At 35.5% G+C, this 19,510-nt stretch overlaps 1 long non-coding RNA gene and 1 pseudogene across 14 annotated transcripts in view; both read left to right on the top strand.

The window, feature by feature from the left end:
* The window catches only part of LOC141583742 (uncharacterized), a 912,164-nt gene that overhangs the window by 182,183 nt on the left and 710,471 nt on the right, over positions 1-19,510 (top strand). The gene's annotated exons all lie outside the window — the stretch shown is intronic.
* On the top strand, positions 8,310-15,594 carry LOC141583741 (keratin, type I cytoskeletal 18 pseudogene; annotated as a pseudogene).

Below are 19,510 nucleotides of genomic sequence, written 5' to 3'. Positions count from 1 at the left end.
AGATTTTCAAATGGCAAGCAGGATTCACAGTTTTTCTTCAATTAATCTGTAAATGATTTGTTATTTAAAATGTATAAGGATAATCTTTGTCTAGTCATGCCACCAGAAATAAGAAATAAGTTTGTTTATGTACAGCGATACCTGTACCATGGCTACTAACTGGTTGATAACAAGAGTGAGGGGTCAGCAATTTTAGGATATATCCTGATTATAGATTTGTTAAATATTTTAAGAATGCAAATCTCAGTAATCATTGTTGTAGATAAGGTAGACTTGCAGTTTGTAAATTTGGTGGGCAAATATTTAGGAAAAACAGGTAATCTACCCAGTCTCAAAGTATCTCCCTAAAAGATATTTATTAATCATAGAGGAAAAAATAACATTTACAATGGGAAACCCTATAGATACTTCTCTGAGTGAATACTGTCAATATTATTATTGGTAAGACATAGTGACATCATGAACTTCTTAACATAATGGAATTAGAAGAATCTACTCATGAAAAGACATGAGAAAATCTGAATTGAGAAACATTCTACAAAGAAGTACTTTTCAAAAGTGTTAAGATCATGAAAGACAAAATAAGAGCAAAGAACTGTCATAGGTTGGGGGAAACTAAGAAGAAAAGCAATTAAGTGTACAATTGGACCCCAGAGAGTATCATGGAATAGAAATAAGATGTTAATAAACAACAGGAGAAATTTGTATTAACTTTAGGGAAATCCAGATGAGGGGTATATAGGTACTCTTATTTTTTTAACTTTTCTATATGTCTAAACTTAGTTTAAAATTAAAAATAATAAAAATATGCATTGTGGAAGTGATGAATTACATAATTTGGGGAGGCATTTTTTATAATTCAGAAATTTTTCTGATAAATAATACTTTTATTAGGAAAATGGTAAACATCTTTACAAATATGTTACAGTTTAAAGTATTACATGTTTAGACTTGGCTATCCTAAAGTAGAATTCAGTTCAATATGTAAAAATCTATACTGTCATTCTATAGAACACTCTGCTACTCACTTTTTTTTTCCTGAAAGATAACACATTTAAGCTTTTCCTTCTAACACAAGCTAGTACCAAGTTTTAACTTTTATACTTTGCTACACATTATTGTAGCAACTGGTGCAAAGGAATTTCTAAACCAGTCTAATAATTATAAATACAGTTCAAAAAATCTGTGAAATGAGCATGGAATGTCTGCCAATTTTTTTTACAGAAAAAAATTATAAGCTTATTTTCAGTAAGTGATTTATGTCTTCAAAATGGCGTATTCTTAGAGAATAACTGAGGAAGAAACTTACTTGAAGAGAGAGGAGAGTCTTGCTGTTTGCCCCAATCCACTTTCTGGTTTGTGTATAAATATATTAGGTGGCTTTAAGAATCCACTGGCTTTTTACATAGGTCTTTCAAAGGGATGCATTTTCTTGGCTTTTAATGTATTGACGTATATAAGTTAAAAGATGTCAGGTTGACAGTCTCTATGTAAAATCTATCACTATTTTTCTCATTCTCTATCAAACAACAAGTATTTATTCTAAGCATGACTAATCAAATAATGGGTTTCTGTGGATTAGTGAATTTTATAATTGCAGAGCCAGAGATTATAGAGACTGCAGAGTTCTCTGCTACCCATTTTCAAGGTTGATTTTGGCATTACTTTTTTGAGCATCTAATAAGAATAATTAGCATTACTATACTTACTGTGCACAGCATCAATTATTATACTGAATTATTTAATTTAATATCTATTAGGCAGATAACATTATTACTACAATATTAGAGATTATAAAATTTGTGTTTATAAATATTAAGTGATTTACTTAAGGTCACTCAGGCAGGTTTCAAACCTTGGAAATCTAGTTTCAGAGCCCACATCCTTAATCCCTGTACCACACTATAAGCAGGAGTTCAGCATTCAACGATGGATAAAAAAGTAGTGTAGCCTTTAAGAAGTTCAGAGATGAAAGGTTAAATCTTGTTGTTTACACAAAAGAAGTGTGTGGAAGCAATGAAACTTGAGTGCCTCCAGTTAACCATAAAATTAACTAGAATTTGCATTTCTTCCCAGGCCATGCTTTGAGCATCAGGTTGTGTATCTAGCTCTTACTGTGTAGCAAACTACCCAAAATTCATCTTCACTTAGTAAGTGTTGATGATTGCCCAGAAATCTGTGGGTTTTCTGAGAGGTGCTTGAGCTTTGAACCAGGCTTGGCTCATCTGAGCTGGCTCACTTATCCATCTAAGTTCTGATAGCCTTGCTGGGCTCTGGGTTGCCTTAAGCCCATGTCTGCCTATTGAATAGCTGTCAACTGGGGCAGAGAGAGTAACTGGGCCTCATGCTTTTAATCATCTAACAGGCTAAATTAGCCTTGCTCACATCATGATCCAGAGCTTCAAGTAAGAATGCAAAACCTCTTGAGATGAAGGTTCAGAATAGGCAAGCCATCATTTCTACCACATTTTATTGGCCAAGGCAGGTAACAAGGGTAGCCTAGATCCAAAGTGAGGATAAATAAATTGTATGTTTTGATGAGAGTAGCAGTAAAATAACATTTCAAAGGCTATCTGAAGAACTCAGGGTATATTTGTGATCATCTTCACATACACACACACACACACACACACACACACACACATACACACACTGCTTACGTAATGCATTTGTCTTTTATAGGGATAGTTTATGAACTCATCACCTGAATGAAACACTCCTTCCTGAACTGCACAATATTCTTCCTTTTTACTTTTCATCTGTCCACATCTAGATATTTTATATGAGAATCCACTGATATCAATCTGCTTTTTGAACACAAATAAAAGAACTCAATTTGCAGTTGTAACTTTTATGATAAGGTGAGAGCTAGAAGGTAGACCCTGGAGGCTGGTCAGTTTCCATCATAGTCTCAGATTTTCTGTGTAGAAATGTTGTGGGTTTGATGACAGTAAGAAGGCCTTTCTGGATATTTAAGATACCCTGCACTCCAGGAGTCCAGGTCATACTTTTGTAGGACTGCTTTAGCGTAGCTTAGTTGCCTGAAGAATCAGGAAAGTTTGGTATCACCTACTTTCCACTGGCTTAATCTCTTCTTGAAAGTGGACAAGGTTGGTCTGCCTCTGCTAAGTGCTCTATATTAGTTAATTTAAACACAATGCTTGTGTAACTGCCAATAATTACCATGATTTAGGTACTATTCTGACTTTATTGATGGAAAAGTAAAGTTTAGGGCAGTTAAGTAATTGTCTTGGATGCAGTTAATTTTTAAGCAGTGTTTGAACTCAAATTTGTTTAACATAAAAGCTTATTTCCTAAGAATGAAGTAGTACTGTGGAAACCTTGGGCCACTCGATTAGACTAATTTACAGTTCTGTTTAAGAAAAACAAATATATAAAGTCATATCTGGCCTGGTGTGGTGGCTCACGCCTGTAATCCCAGCACTCTGGGAGGCGAGGTAAGCGGATCACTTGGTGTCAGGAGTTTGAGACCAGTCTGGCCAACGTGGTGAAACCCCTTCTTTTTGAAAAATAAAGAAAATTGGCTGGGCATAGTGGTGTGTGCCTGCAGTCCCAGTTACTCGGATGGTTGAGGCAGAAGAATCGCTTGAACCTGAGAGGTGGAGGTTGCAGTGAGCCTCTATTACAGCACTGCACTCCAGCCTGGGTGACAAAGTGAGACTCTGAATCAAATAAATAAAACGATGGAAACTTTAAAAAAAAGGTCATATCTGCCTTACAGATTCAAAGCTTATGATTTATGATTGAAGACAATTGATTATCTAATGGTGGAACATAATTTTTTAGATATTCTGAATAAAATCTAGGCCTCAACTTTCTAATGGAGTAACTTCACCTGTTACTTAACCTAGTTATTTTTGCCTCCTTTTATTTATCTTATGTGGCTATAATAACTATATTTTTTACCCATTTTTTGGATTCTGCATTTTCTCCTTAAAAACTAATCACTGATTTGTATCACTGGTTGAAATGTGAAGTAACATTTCATTTTTATGGAGAAATCTCACATATTGAGCATTCATATCCTTGAAATATCATTCTTGTTTTGTTTGTTTGTAGTTGTTATTTTATTTAGTTTATACAGATATTTATCCTAAGTAGTAGAATGTATTTTAGCCATATCATTCAGTACATGGACTGGTAATGATTTAGTTTATTTATTATAGAATGAGGAATCTAGCTCATAGAGGTTGTTAATGTAAGAGTGGATGTCTTTAACAGCTATGTTGATCAGAACAATGAAAAATGTAATGGAATTTTTAAATTAAATATTTCCTCTGGTTATAAAACTATTCCATATTGGTTATTGAATTAGTGAAGATTAAAGAACAAAGAATACAAATAAATTCCAGAAATTCAACATCCAGAAGTAATTCATAATATTTTGGGATTTTTTTCTTCCAGTATTTTTGTATAATTTAAAAAAAATTGCATAGCTGACAAAAATATAAATATCTATACTATTTTTTCTACAAATAATATAACATAAGTGTTTGCAGTATAACTAGGTTAAAGAGTAAAAAATTCAAGGCATGAAATGAGGGAAGCACATAGTGTTAAGTTCATCATTAGAATGAAAATTGTATGAACTTCATTTTCATTTACCAAAGGATCATTTATAGAAAGCCTGCTGTTTAGGCATTAGTACAAATGTGGAAACTTGATTTCTATCCTTTAAGGAACTCAGCATGGTCAAATTACAATGTCATGTGCTGGCTCACACATGTAATCCCAGCCCTTTAGAAGGCTGAGGAAGCAGGATTTCTTGAGCTCAGTAGTTTGAGATCAGCCTGGGCAATATATTGAGACCTCATATCTACTGAAAATCAAAACAATTATCTGAGCATAGTGGTGTGTACCTGTAGTCCCAGTTACTTAGGAGTCTGGGGTGAGAGGACTGCTTGAGTGCAAGAGACTGAGACTGTACTTTGGTTGATCATGCCATTGAACTCTAGACTGGGAGACAAATCAAGACCTTGTCTCAAAAAAAGAGAAAAATGAAAAAGAAAAAAAAAAAAAAACGCAATAGTAGAAATATCTACACAGTGGAATAGTAATCACCCATCAAAAACGAATAAAATCCTGTCATTTGCAACAACATGGATTAAACTGGGAGACATGTTGCTAAATAAGATAAGCCAGACACAGAAAGATAAATACCACCTGATGTCACTCAGGTGTGGAATCCAAAAAAGATAATCACATATATTGGTTACCAGGGGATGGGATGGTTGAAGGTGAAGTGGGGAGATGTTGATCAAAGGATACCAAATTTCAGCTAGGCAAGAGGAAAAAGTTAAAGAGATCTATTATACAATATGGTGACTATGGTTAATAATATATTGCATTCTTGAAAATGCTGTGTGAATTCAAAGTGTTCTTATCACAACCATGATAATTATGAGATAAAGTATTTGCTAACCAGATTTTGTCATTTCATTTCAAGACATCATACTATGTACAGTGAATACATACAATTTTATCTATAAATATGTATAAAAAAACGAAGCTCAAAAAATAATAGAAGTATCTGTAGGGCTCTTGAATAACAAGAAGTTAAAATATTGTCTTGGAAATCAGCTATTATTAAACAATAGCTGTAACTTGGGAATCTCATCAATCATGATTTTGTGTATGTATTATTTTGTTTGAGAAACAAACATTGTAAACTTAAGTTCTCACTGTAATACATTTAAAAAAAAATCCAAGTGTTTCATGAAAGACCCAGAGGTTTTAATGTTTTACTGTGTGCAAAGATAAGCCATAACATGCACTGACCTTTGTGATACTTTGCAGTGTTTATGGGGTTCACCTCATTATTTATTTTGCTTCTATTCTTAGTAATCAGGGGGTTCCAACTTATTCCTCATTTTTTTTCCTGTTTTTCTTTTCACCTCCTTTTTATAAAGCTGAATTCCAACAAATGTTTGAAAAACAGATTGCAATCTGTGAAAGGAACATTTTCTCATGCACCAGTGCCGATACTGTGAATGGGCTGTCAGGGACATGTAGCTGGTGTTCTTCTAATACAGGGACTGTTTTTGTTTGTTTGTTTGTTTTTTTCTTTTCTGATAAACAATATAAGCCATTGTATGGCTTTAGTAAGGGAAGAGGTCATCTTTTTTGGCCAACAGACAGTTTTAATACAGCTAAAGGCAACAACAAAGTGTTAAAAATTAGATTTTCAACAAAGTTGAACTGACATATTTCAGATTGAAACACGCATTTTGTCAAAGTGGATTTACTGTTCAGCATACATCTCAGCAAATTCACACACAACAGTAGTAGGAAAATTATCACATCACCATGTATATCACATTGGGTTAGGTGTTATGACATTATGCAGGAGACACATTTCAATATCACTCTTCCCCCATCTCTCTCTGCCTCTCCCTTCTACTCTAATCTGGGACCAGATAGTTAAAATGTGTCTAAATTTTCTAAGATTGAGTTTCTCTTTATGGGTAATCTGCTTGTTTAATGATAATGTTTTAGTGTCTACTAATAAAATGTTTGGAAAAGGACAGGAGGAAGATTATTGGTCCTGCTATAATCAAATTAGCAGTAACTTGAATAGGAAGTGATGTCATTAAATCTTAATTTAGCTATTAATAATGTTTATACATTCAGGATTAATATTTACAAACCTTTATTGAGCATTTACCATGCACTCTCTACTAGAAATGAAATGATGAATAAGACACAGTCTTTACCTCAAAGTTCTATCAATGGTTCTGTGAATACAGGTAGCCATTATATTTTGTTAATAATCTTTTAGGGCCAGGGATGGTGGTTCACGCCTGTAATCCCATCACTTTGGGAGGCTGAGGCAGGCAGATCACCAGGTCAGGAGTTTGAGACCGGCCTGGCCAACATGGTGAAACCCTGTCTCTACTAAAAATACAAAAATTAGCCAGGCATAGTGGTGGGCACCTGTAATCCCAGCTACTTGGGAGGCTGAGACAGGAGAATCGCTTGAGCCTGGGAGGCAGAGGTTGCAGTGAGCCAAGATCATGCCACTGCACTCCAGCCTGGGTGATAGAACATGACTCTATCTCAAAAAATAGTAATAATAATAATCCTATAATCATTTAATAAATATATTAAACTGTTCGAAGAAATTATATATGCCATTTGAAGATGCTAAATATGGGGTTTGGATTCCTATAGACAGTTATTTAACAATAAAAATTTATATGATCAGAAACATATTTTGACCAGAAAAGTCTAACACAATGTAGAGGGCAGTTTAAAGGGTTTTACTGATGCTGAAATTAGAAAGACTGGCTAGAGGCTTTTGTTCCACTGGCAGCAGGGTGAAATCAAGGGGATATTCATTGTGGTTGGAAGGACATTACGACTATAAGAGAAGAAGAAGAAAGGATGGAATATTTATATTCTCTGAATACATGAAGTTGTTAATATTTGGGAAAAAAAAGTGCTTTATAGGACACATAAATCTGTTATCCATATTATTTTTTGCTAAAGATCCAGGCAGCTTTCTTAATATTTAGCTTCATATATAGTTTCTGATATAATTTTTTGGCCTATAACCTTGTAAGATCACAAAGGTTTTGGGTATTCTGAAATCACGTGCCTATAGATTGAATACTTATTTTTCAGGTTAGTCTTATGTGCACTGGTGGATCTTAGACTAACTTAAGCTATGTAAATATATATTGTTGATTAAAATGAATGCTATTTATTGTTTATTTATTTGAATTTCCAAAGTAAATATTATTATTATTATTTTTTTTTTTGAGACGGATTTTTGCTCTTGTTACCCAGGCTGGAGTGCAATGGCGCGATCTCGGCTCACCGCAACCTCTGACTCCTGGGTTCAAGCAATTCTCCTGCCTCAACCTCCTGAGTAGCTGGGATTACAGGCATGTGCCACCATGCCCAGCTAATTTTTTTTTTTTTTGGTATTTTTAGTGGAGACGGGGTTTCACCATGTTGACCAGTATGGTCTCGATCTCTCGCCCTCGTGATCCACCCGCCTCGGCCTCCCAAAGTGCTGGGATTACAGGCTTGAGCCATGCGCCCGGCCAGTAAATATTCTTTTAACATTCAATTTTACCTAAAACTATTTTATATTTAGATATAATTTTGTACTATGCAGCATCATTTTATAACTACTGTATCTGAATTTTGACCATATTAAAGATTAATTTCAATAAAATCCTTTAAATGAAAGAGGGCTAACTAGAATCAATAACTATAGTATTCACTTACATTTATTATTTAAATTTTTAAATGGAAAGACAATTTTAAGAATGTATTCATTATTAAAATTTGCTAAAAAATAAATAGGCACATATAGTATCCTGCTGTTCTTAACATTCATTTTTGTTAGACTGTAACATAAACATCTTCTTTTTTTTCTTTATTATAAATATAAATTCCATATTCATTTTCTGAAAACTCGTTTTGGAAAATGGAGGAAAAATGCTTTGTGTGTATTATCTAACCCATTTTCAATTTTTCAAAAATTAAATAACACGACAAACTATAACCTTTTTCTTTGCTTTGGCCATGTGCATGTGTTCAGGTCTCACTTGGTAACAATTCAAGTGCTGCTTTGTGAGTCCACTCAAACTGTTGGATACTTAATTAGTGAGCCAACAAGTATATGTTTGAATGCTGATTGTGTAGGTAGCCATTGTGTTATTTTTTTAAAAAAATAAGGCATTTCATAATAATTTCTCTTTTTTTGGCTCAAAGAGAGTAGTCTGACCTTGTTTGGTTAACTGCTAGAGTTCACTTATTCAGAAATGTGTATTGTGTGCCTGCCAGATATGAGGTAACATGTTAGATATCAAGAGTCTAGCACAGTTAGCAAGAGAAGGGAATGTATGAAGAGAGTAACAATGCCTTGATAGGTGCTGTCACAAGGAAGAGAGAACTCTTTGATCCACAGAGGAGAGTGATTAACTTTGCTTAGGAGAACATGTCTAGTTCTTTATTACTTTAATGTAGTGAAAAATCCACTGCAATACTTATAAAAGGTCAGTGCCTAAGGAAGCAAGGAATAGTTAAGAACATTGTGTCAGAAAATGAAATGTGAAAACTTAAAGCAACATTTTAAAAAATGCTTGTTTTTTATATGTGTTTTAAATTGTAAGATCAAGAGTAAGACCCACATAAAGTGAGTTCTGTTTTCATTGAATTTTGGTCCCTGTCTTGGAAGAAAATCAACTAACAGAATAAATGTAATAAAAATTCAGACCCCTCGGTTGTCATAAGCAATTTGAGGAAGAGACATTAATGTGGAATAATTGTATGGGCATAATAACGGAAGCAGTCCACCATTCTGCATGAGTGTGAAGGAAAGCCTAGCTGTGAATCCTGCAGTAGGCAGAGAGAAGAAACACTTTACCTGGGACTAGCCGATTTAATTATTATCATTGAGAAAGTTACATAACCAACTCATGCCTTACTTCCTCTCCTTATAAAATTAAAAATATTTTCAAAATACTTCCATATCTAGTACTTTATTATTTTGATTATAAGAAGGAGAAAATCAGTGGGGTTTCAGAAGCATTGTAGTGTGGAAAAAAATATGGAAGAAAAATCAAATCTTCAGTAGCAGAATTATCAGTAATTTAAGAATATAGGACAATACCCCAGGAACTACAGAAAAATAAAACAAATATAAACATAAGTATTTTTTCCTTAACTGCTCAATCTTTACTGCTGTAAGCAATGTTATTTTAACTTTAATATTTTTGTTATTTCATGGCAGATACTTTATTCTGACCTAGTTATATATTATGTTAATCTATTTAAAACTTTTGTTTGGAATGTGATCCATATGTGTGTACCTATGCAACAATCACATGTACCCCAAAACCTAAAATACAATTAAAAAAATAGACTAAGGAATTAGTTCAGGAAATATAATGTTAAGAAAAGAAAGCAAACGTAATATCAACATTCATTGTCTTGACATATATACTTAGAGTTACCAGTCGATGCTTTTGAAGGTCAATTAATCAGTAAGGTAGTTAGTGCTGTACTCCCTGCATTCTACCTATGAGTGCCCTGAGACACAGAGGCATTAAAATACCCTTCTTCTCTTTTTCCTCTTCCTACTACCCTTCTGTGATAATCCATTGAGTTTCATCTCTGTAAATCCTGCAGTATTAAGGAAAAGCATTTTGCGATTGTTGGATTTGAAAACTGTTCTAAATATTCTCTGGCACATAAACCAGTGTTTTACCCAAAGCCTCTGAAGTACTGTAATTTTTTTCTTATTTCTCCTTCAATATGCATAGTTCAGGTAGTCTTCCTCTAAGAAAGACTACTTCCTTGATTCTACACCTTTGCCTCAAATCTTTATCACTTCTTTAGTTAAATAAAACTAAATTAATACTATTTAATATCAAGGTCACCACCTGCAGGGGTCTGTCCTGCAGACCCTGACTCAGTGACAGATGAATGAAGTACACTGACACGCAGATATTAAGTATTATCATTTTGGCCGAGGTTCTATGGCCCCTTATAGACTCCCTGGAGAGCACTGGAAACAGTTGCAACTGCCTGCCCTCCCCAGATAGTGAGACTTACGTTTACTTAGTAAAGTTTAATTGATAAAGGCTTGAGTCAACACTACTAGAATGAAAGATTAAAGCACAAGTTCTGATGCCTAAAGCAAACACCATTAATACATAATATTCCTGGTCAACCTTCCCCTGAGAGGACCATCCAACTCAAAGGTTAGTTTTAAGACTGCATGAGTAAACAAGTTACTTAGGTAAACTCCCCACATACCTTAGCTATTTGCTTTACTTATTAACTATAAGGGGGATTTAGACTGACTTCAGCCAAAACTTCTACTGAAATTATAAACAAACCCTTAGGTCTTCCAAAAGGGTTTGAGACTATATTCTATAATTTTCTCTAATATTATTTCCTTAATATTTTTGCCACCACTGAGTGAATTCTCACAATTTAGTTTAAAATGAAGTCTCGTTTTAAAGTTTCTATGTAGTCTGTTGCAACTGTATTTTCCTTTTCCCTTCACCCTTTGCTCAAATTAGCTCAGTATCCTCACTGCTCACCAACTGTCTCATATACTATTGTCATACTCACCTCTGTGCTATTAATCTTTTTTCCCTTTTTTAATGCCATATATGTCATTTCTCTCAGCTCCAGCTCTATTCTCAGTTCTCATACAGTCATCCATTACCAAAGTGTCTCTCTGGCTTCCTGCAGCCAAGTACCTGAATCTAAACACTGCCTTCTAATGGCAAATGTTGTTTCCACATTGAGCTTCAGTTATTGGCCTTCTCCCTTTCCCAAGCTTTTAGAAATGTAAAAATAGGGCTCACCTATTAATAAAATCATATTAGAGATTTTTAGAAGCCAAACCCATACTCACAGTATATAAACTAACAAAGCAGGAATCCTTTCTTTGGAAATATTACCACTTGATACTGCAGTCATTATACCTGGGTATGGATTACACTTGAAGTAAAATGTATTGAGATTTTTGTGTCTGTATCATTGATAAAATAAATACTTATTTTTCATACTTATATATAACAGTGCTATGTGGTATATAATGTTTGGTTTTTGCCTCTGCAGTTCCCTCCATTAGTCTACTAGTTTTTGTACCTTGCATTCCATACTACATTTCTTTGCCAAGGAGATATATATGCCCAAGAAGATGAGTTTCTAAATCATTTTGAGTATATGTTAGCCATTTCAGTGTTTTACCTTAAACACTCAGGTGTAAGTGAAATTTTTGTATTGGATCTCCCATTAAACTGCAAATGGGAGCATTCCACGAAACATTTGGCTGTTAAACATATGCCATCAGCTATCACATGCTATCTTTTTCTAAATTTTATTCTTCCTTTTATATAGGTTGCTGAATTTGCAGCTTCTGTCTCCAGGATTTTTATCATCACAGCAAATCCACTGAAAATCTCCCTGCTGAGCATTGTTGCTTAAGTTTGTAGCTTCTTTGATTAAATATGATTCAATTTGTGTAGTAGGGATTGAGCTCTTGTAACTCATAAGGAAAGGAATAGGGAGATATCTGATCATCAATGCATAGATATATGTCTGTATGCTGTCTACAAAAAAAAAATCATTGTTTTCTTGTATTCCAAATGGCATCATAAATGTTTATTTATTTTTATTTTTTTAACGTTTAACTTTCAGTGCAGTGCTACCAGCATTTCCCAAACACCTGTTATGGGTCAAGGTACTGTGCCAGTCACCATGGAGTGACAGGGATGAGAATGACATGGTATCTGCTCCTGAATAAGCAGAGTAAGTGACAGACATAGAATGAATTGTCCAATTTCACTAGACAAAATGCAACCAGTATCAGAGTTGATGATGAGTGGGAGTGGAGACCAGAAGAGAAAGTAATTTGTTCTGCTAGTGCAACCCTTGGTCACCTTTTCATCACACAAAAGAGGGGTATAAATAACGAAACTGTGTCATAAGTTTAACCAATAAACTGAAAACTGTAATGCCTCCTCTAGTCTCCTAAAATATAGAACGTGAGTGTTTGCTGATGTAACATATAACACATGTGTGGCTGCATGCCCTGAAGAACTAATATATTTCTTCATTCACAGCATATACAAAAAAATAAAATTTGAAATCTAAACCTTAAGTTACACACCATGTGTCATTTCAGTGTTTTAGTGGGTAGTAAAACACATACCTTGCAGTACATGGTATACCTCTTCTTCTCAATTCTCAAGGTTTTATTTATATTCCCAAAATGGAGCAGAGTACCAGGTTATTTTATATTTTTGAAATAGAAAGTCTGAATTAGTGTGTGGAAAGACAGCACAATACACACATATATTTTATGTACTTAAAAATACCTCTCAGGTTACTTTTGTAGGTCACTTAGTCTAAATACAGCTAGATCTCTGAGTTAAGATTACCAGTGAAGATCACATATTTCAGAAAATAAAAATGACAAGAGCTTCTTCAAGTCTTTATGCTCATACCAGCCCCACCACAGCCTGTGCATAGTCCCTGTGAATTTTGTTCCTGAGTTGTTCGTTGACAGGATGATGAAAGATGATTTAAGAAATCTTTGTCTTTTATATCCTTTAGTAGTTGTATTCCTAGGTATTTTATTCTCTTTGTAGCACTCGTGAATGGGAGTTCGCTCTTGATTTGGCTCTCTTTAAGTCTATTATTGGTATACAGGAATACTTGAGATTTTTGGACACTGATTTTGTATCCTGAGACTTTGCTGAAGTTGCTTATCAGTTTGAGAAGATTTGGGGCTGAGATGATAGGGTCTTCGAGATATACAATCATGTCATCTGCAAATAGAGACAGTTTGACTTCCTCCTTTCCTAATCGAAAGCCTGAGTCCTGTCCTCTCGCTCTCCTCCCCGGACAGCATGAGCTTCACCACTCGCTCCACCTTCTCCACCAACTACGGGTCCATGGGCTCCATCCAGGTGCCCAGCTACGACGCCCAGCCGGTCAGCAACAAGGCCAGCATCTATGCAGGCACTGGGGGCTCTGGTTTCCGCATCTCCCTGTCGCACTCCGCCAGCTTCTGGAGTGGCATGGGGGTCGGGGGCCTGGCCGCAGGGATGGCCAGGGGTCTGGCAGGAATGGGAAGCATCCAGAACGAGAAGGAGACCGTGCAAAGCCTGAACGACCGCCTGGCTTCCTACCTGGACAGAGTGAGGGGACTGGAGACCGAGAACCGGAAGCTGGAGAGCAAAATCCAGGAGCACCTGGAGAAGAAGGGACCCCAGGTCAGAGACTGGGGCCATTACTTCAAGATCATCGAGGACCTGAGGTCTCAGATCTTCGCAAGTACTGTGGACAATGCCCAAATCGTTCTGCAGATTGACAATGCCCGCCTTGCTGCTGATGACTTTAGAGTCAAGTATGAGACAGAGCTGGCCATGCACCAGTCTGTGGAGAGTGACATCCATGGGCTCTGCAAGGTCATTGGTGATACCAATGTCACTTGGCTGCAGGTGGAGACAGAGATCAAGGCTCTCATGGAGGAGCTGCTCTTCATGAAGAAGAACCATGAAGAGGAAGTAAAAGGCCTACAGGCCCAGATTGCCAGCTCTGGGTTGACCGTGGAGGTAGATGCCCCCAAATCTCAGGACCTCGCCAAGATCATGACAGAAATCTGGGCTCAATATGACAAGCTGGCTCAGAAGAACCAGAGGAGCCAGACAAGTACTGGACTCAGCTGATTGAGGAGAGCACCATAGTGGTCACCACAGAGTACACTGAGGTTGAAGCTGCTGAGATGACACTCACACAGGTGGGACGTATAGTTCAGTCCTTGGAGGTCGACCTGGACTCCATGAGAAATACGAATATCAGCTTGGAGAACAGCCTGAGGGAGATGGAGGCCCGCTATGCCCTGCAGATGGAGCAGCTCAACAGGATCCTTCTGCACCTGGAGTCAGAGCTGGTGCAGACCCGGGCAGAGGGACAGCACCAGGCCCAGGAATACGAGGATCTGCTGAACATCAAGGTCAAGCTGGAGGTTGATATCGCCACCTACCGCTACCTGCTGGAAGATGGCGAGGACTTCAGTCTTAGCGATGCCCTGGACAGCAGCAACTCCATGCAAACCATCCAAAAAACCACCACCTGCCAGGTAGTGGATGGCAAAGTGGTGTCTGAGACCAACGACACCAAAGTTCTGAGACATTAGGCCAGCAGAAGCAGGGGACCCTTTGGGGAGCAGGAGGCCAATAAAAAGTTCAGAGGTTAAAAAAAAAAAGAGAAATCTTTGTCTTAATGTCATTTTTGCTTGAGGTACCTTTTAGAATATTCCTTGGTCCTCTGCATAAGAGCTCAAACACTTTGTTCAGATCTAAGTAATAAGAGATGCTGCATAAAATATGGTTAAGAGTGAGGACTTGGGAGCTGACTGCCTTCATTCATAATTCTAGCTCAGCCACTTACAGCTTTGGGACCATGAGTAAGTTCCTAAGCCTCTCTATCTTCTGGTCCTCAGTTTCCTTATCTTCCAAATGGGGATAATAATGACTTTTCTAGAGTTATTGTGAGGATTAAATGAGTTAATGTATATAAGGCATGCAAAGCAGTAATTGGCATATAATATTCTATAATTATTTTTTATAATTTTAAATTTTATTAAAGATTATAGAGTTGGTATAAAGGTTTGTTACATGAGTATATTATGTGACACTGAGGATTCAGGTACAAATGATCCCATCACCCAGGAAATAAGCGTAGTTCCAAATAAGTGTTTTTTTAGCCCATGCTTCCCTTCCCCCTTGATAGTCATCTTCAGTCTCTGTTGCTCTGTTGTTTCTGTCTTTATGTCTATGTGTATTCAATGTTTAGATTACTCTTACAAAGAGGAAACATGCAGTGTTCAGCATTCAGTTTTCTGTTTCTGCATCAATTTGCTTAGGATTATGGCCTCCAACTGTATCCACATTGCTGTAAATAACATGATTTCATACTATACATACACACACACACACACACACACACACACACACACACATATATATATATATACATACACACACTATATATACTATGCATACCATATATATAGTATATATACTATATATATTATACATATATATACTATATATACTATAAACACTATATGTAGTATATATACAGTGTATGTAGATATACTATACATGTGTAGTATATATATAGTATATATACTATATATGTATTTTATATATATGCACACATAGGTATACACACACACTATACACACACAAATGTATATGTGTGTATATATATATATATAGTGTGTGTATATATATATAGTGTGTGTATACATATATGTGTGTATATATATGTATATATACATATATACATAGTATATATATATAGTGTGTATGTGTATACATATGTGTGTGTATATATATAGTGTGTGTATACATATATGTGTGTATATATATAAAATACATATATAGTATGTCTATACACTATATATATACTATATGTATAGTATATCTATATACACTATATATACTATATATACTATACATACATAGTATATATACATAGTATATATAGTATTATATATATGTATAGTATGAAATCATGTTCTTTACAGCAATGTGGATACAGTTGGAGGCCATAATCCTAAGCAAACTGATGCAGAAACAGAAAACTGAATGCTGAACACTGCATATATATATAGTGTGTGTGTGTATACATATATGTGTGTGTATATATATAGTGTGTGTGTATACATATATGTGTGTATATATGTATATATATAATGTGTGTGTGTATATATATATATATATATATATAGAGAGAGAGAGAGAGAGAGAGAGAGAGAGTATCTTTACTGTATATAGTATCTCCAGCCCAACATTCATGGGCAGGCACCTAGGTTGTGAGCCTTGTCTGGTGAGGGGGAGTAAAGCAACTTACTACTCCTGGGCACCCTGATTGTGGCCTCTACTGGGGCTGTGGTAGCTGACGCTGAGCTGCTCTGGGGTCCAAGGCCTGTGGAGGTCTCTGTAGACTTGCAACTCTCTGTCTGTCTAGAGATCTAGGGATGCCATGTAATTCTTTCATTTGCAGGATTGCACAGGTCTCTGTGGAAAATGTGGATTTCCTGTGGGTCCTCACTTACTCTTTCCTCCTGTTGGGAAACCTCTCCTGATTTCCTCACTAATCCCAGATAGGCTACTGCCTAGCTTTGCTCTTCTCTGTTCTCTGTCTCACCTTGCTGCCTTGATGCATGCCAGTGTGTTTTCTTAGATCATTGGCTTGCAGGGTCATTGTTTACTAGCCACCTTTTTCCCTCTTCATGACAGTGGTGCACACTAGCTAATTCTAGTCCACCATCTTGACTGCCCTCCCATTATTATATTGCTATTACTGCTATCAATATGAAATGTCACAAAACATCTTTGCACTCCCTGATAAATAATAAATTTCTTGGGAAAGCAAAATTATTTTTTTCTTTTTGCTTTGATGTCAAAAAGCTGTGAGTCAGTGTCTGTGATGATTTTGGTAACTTGTATGGGATGAGGGCCTTATATATCTGTGCTCGAGTTTCCTTCTCATTTCAGTCTTTATATGGATTTTCTCTAGATGTGTTTTTATACCTTTATTTGTATTTCTCAATTATGTTCTATGTGTAAGGCGACTCAGATTCTTCCTTAAATTATATAGTATGATAAACAACATGCACAAAAAAGCAAGCAAGCTATTCAAATTAATCCTGAATAACTTTAATAACATATTTGGATATGAAAGTAAAAATAAAATACATGTTTTGAATGCCTGACCTTCCATTTTAAAATATTATAATTATGCCACAAGATAAATAGAAAGTGAAGGCATCAGAAATGTTTAGAGATGGAGTGAAGTGCAGTGTCAGTCTATCTGATTTGTTTGCATTCCTGTGAGATTCAGGTCACAAAAGCTATGTGAATAAACTACAGAAGAAAACACAAAGACACTGGTAAGCTGCAGCCACTAAAGATGATCTGCTCGTATATAGAACTGGTGCATAATTGAGTTTTTGGCTATTAAATTTTACTGGTCAGTTGTTGCCTCATTTTTAACAAGAAACATTTCATTTACATTTTATTATGTATTTTATTTTGAGAAACTGGTTTTGTGAAAAAGATATATTTCTTAAAAATAAGATTGATAGCTATTTATGAAGTGGCCAATTATGTTTTTTGTTGGTATGAAAGTCTTGGTTAATGTAAGAATTTGGGTGTTAGTGATCAGGTTATTAATCTTTTTTATAAGTTGGTAAAAATTATTACCCTTGTTTATTTTCTCTCTTTCTTTCAACCTTATTGGAGTAAAAATATAAAACCTTTGGTCAGTTTCTGCCTTTTATTTTCATAATGATCTACAGTAAAAGACTGAAAGAAGACAACGATAATTTTAAACATTTAGACATTCTACTTTAGTGTTCCTGGTCAGTGTATGCACTGTGAAAGATGAAGACTATGAGCAATCACTTGACTGACAGTCTCATATGGAGGGTTATAGTGTATTTAGCTGAAAATCTCTGAATTGAGTGACTGATGTGTATCCCTATTCATCTTGCTTCCTTCCCCTCTGGGATACCTGGGAAATCCAAGAGCTTTTGGTGTAGTAGCAACTACTATTTAAGGGAAATGAATGAGTTATATTTTCAGACACTGAGAAGATGGCACTTTACGTATGTTTTAGGTTTGCAATTCAACAAATTAAGAATTTATTGGAAGAGCCTGCTTCTTAGCTAAGGAATTTATATGTCAGAACTAGAATCTCTTAAGTAAAATATTATAACAAGACTTATGGAAATGAATACTTTAGGCATAGTATTATATTAGGTATTGAGAAAGTATGTATAGAAAGAGAATAGAGGGCTGGAAATCAGAAAAGTAGAATTGACCATTGTGTGTTATAAAGAAGATATCATGACCATGCTTGAGAATGTGATGAAGAGGGTTTAGGAATTTTGGTGTGCATTAGAAAATCAATGCAAATAAAAGATTCTATACTGAGTAGAGAAAATGCTTCATAGTAGATTTCAGAAGTATGAAATCCTAATAAAGTAGATGGTAATTAGTGCTTCCAATTATGAGGATAGTGAGCATAGGCTGGCATCTCCCCTGTGAAGCCAGAAATTTGGTATGAGACTCTTCAAATAGAAGAGGAAGCCAGACCCTACAAGAATTACCCTTTTTATTTTTATTTTATTTTATTTTATTTCATTTTATTTATTTTTAATCTATAGGTTGTGCTGGTAGAGAACAGTTCGCTATAGTTGACATTGACTTTGTATAGACCAGGGGTCAGCAAATTGTGATCTGTGAGCCAAATCTGACCTGCCATCTATTTTGTAAATAAAGTTTTACTAGAACACAGCTGCATTCATTTTTATATATTGTCTATAGTTGCTTTTAGACTACAGTGGCAGAATTAAGTGGTTGTAACAGAGGCCTCGTGATCTATAAAGCTTAAAGCATTTATTGTCTGGCCCTCTGTAAAAGAAGTATGCTGACTCCTGATATAAAAGCAATGCAGAAAGCATGTGTTGAATTCTCAAACATATTTAATATTTAGGCAAACCTTTCAAGAATTATTTTTTATTTCTATAAATGTATGTGATACAAATGCAATTTAGTTATTTGCATAGATTTTGTAGTGGTTAAGTCAGGTAATGTAGGGTATCCTTAACCCAAGTAACATACTTTTTACCCATTAAGTAATTTGTTATCCCCCCTTAGCCCATTCTCTCACCCTTCTGAGTCTCCATTTTGTATCATTCCACACTCTATGCCCACCTTTCAAGAATTATTAAGTCCTATTGCACTCCAAATCATTCTGCTGGTTCGTGAAGAGTGGGTGATAATACCAAAACAAACCAGAGAATCATCTTTAAAAACTGTTAAGAGAGTTGAAAAGTGTAGCTAGGACAGTGGAGGATATTCTTAGAAAGGGTCTCCTTTGGTTTCTTTATTTTAATGTGTGTCAAAAAGATTGTTGACTCTGATTAAAAGAT

Source organism: Saimiri boliviensis, chromosome 2, assembly GCF_048565385.1.
Source record: "Saimiri boliviensis isolate mSaiBol1 chromosome 2, mSaiBol1.pri, whole genome shotgun sequence".
Taxonomy (NCBI): Eukaryota; Metazoa; Chordata; class Mammalia; order Primates; family Cebidae; genus Saimiri; species Saimiri boliviensis.
Note: the sequence above shows the minus strand (reverse complement) of the source record. Positions and strands in the feature narration are given on the sequence as shown.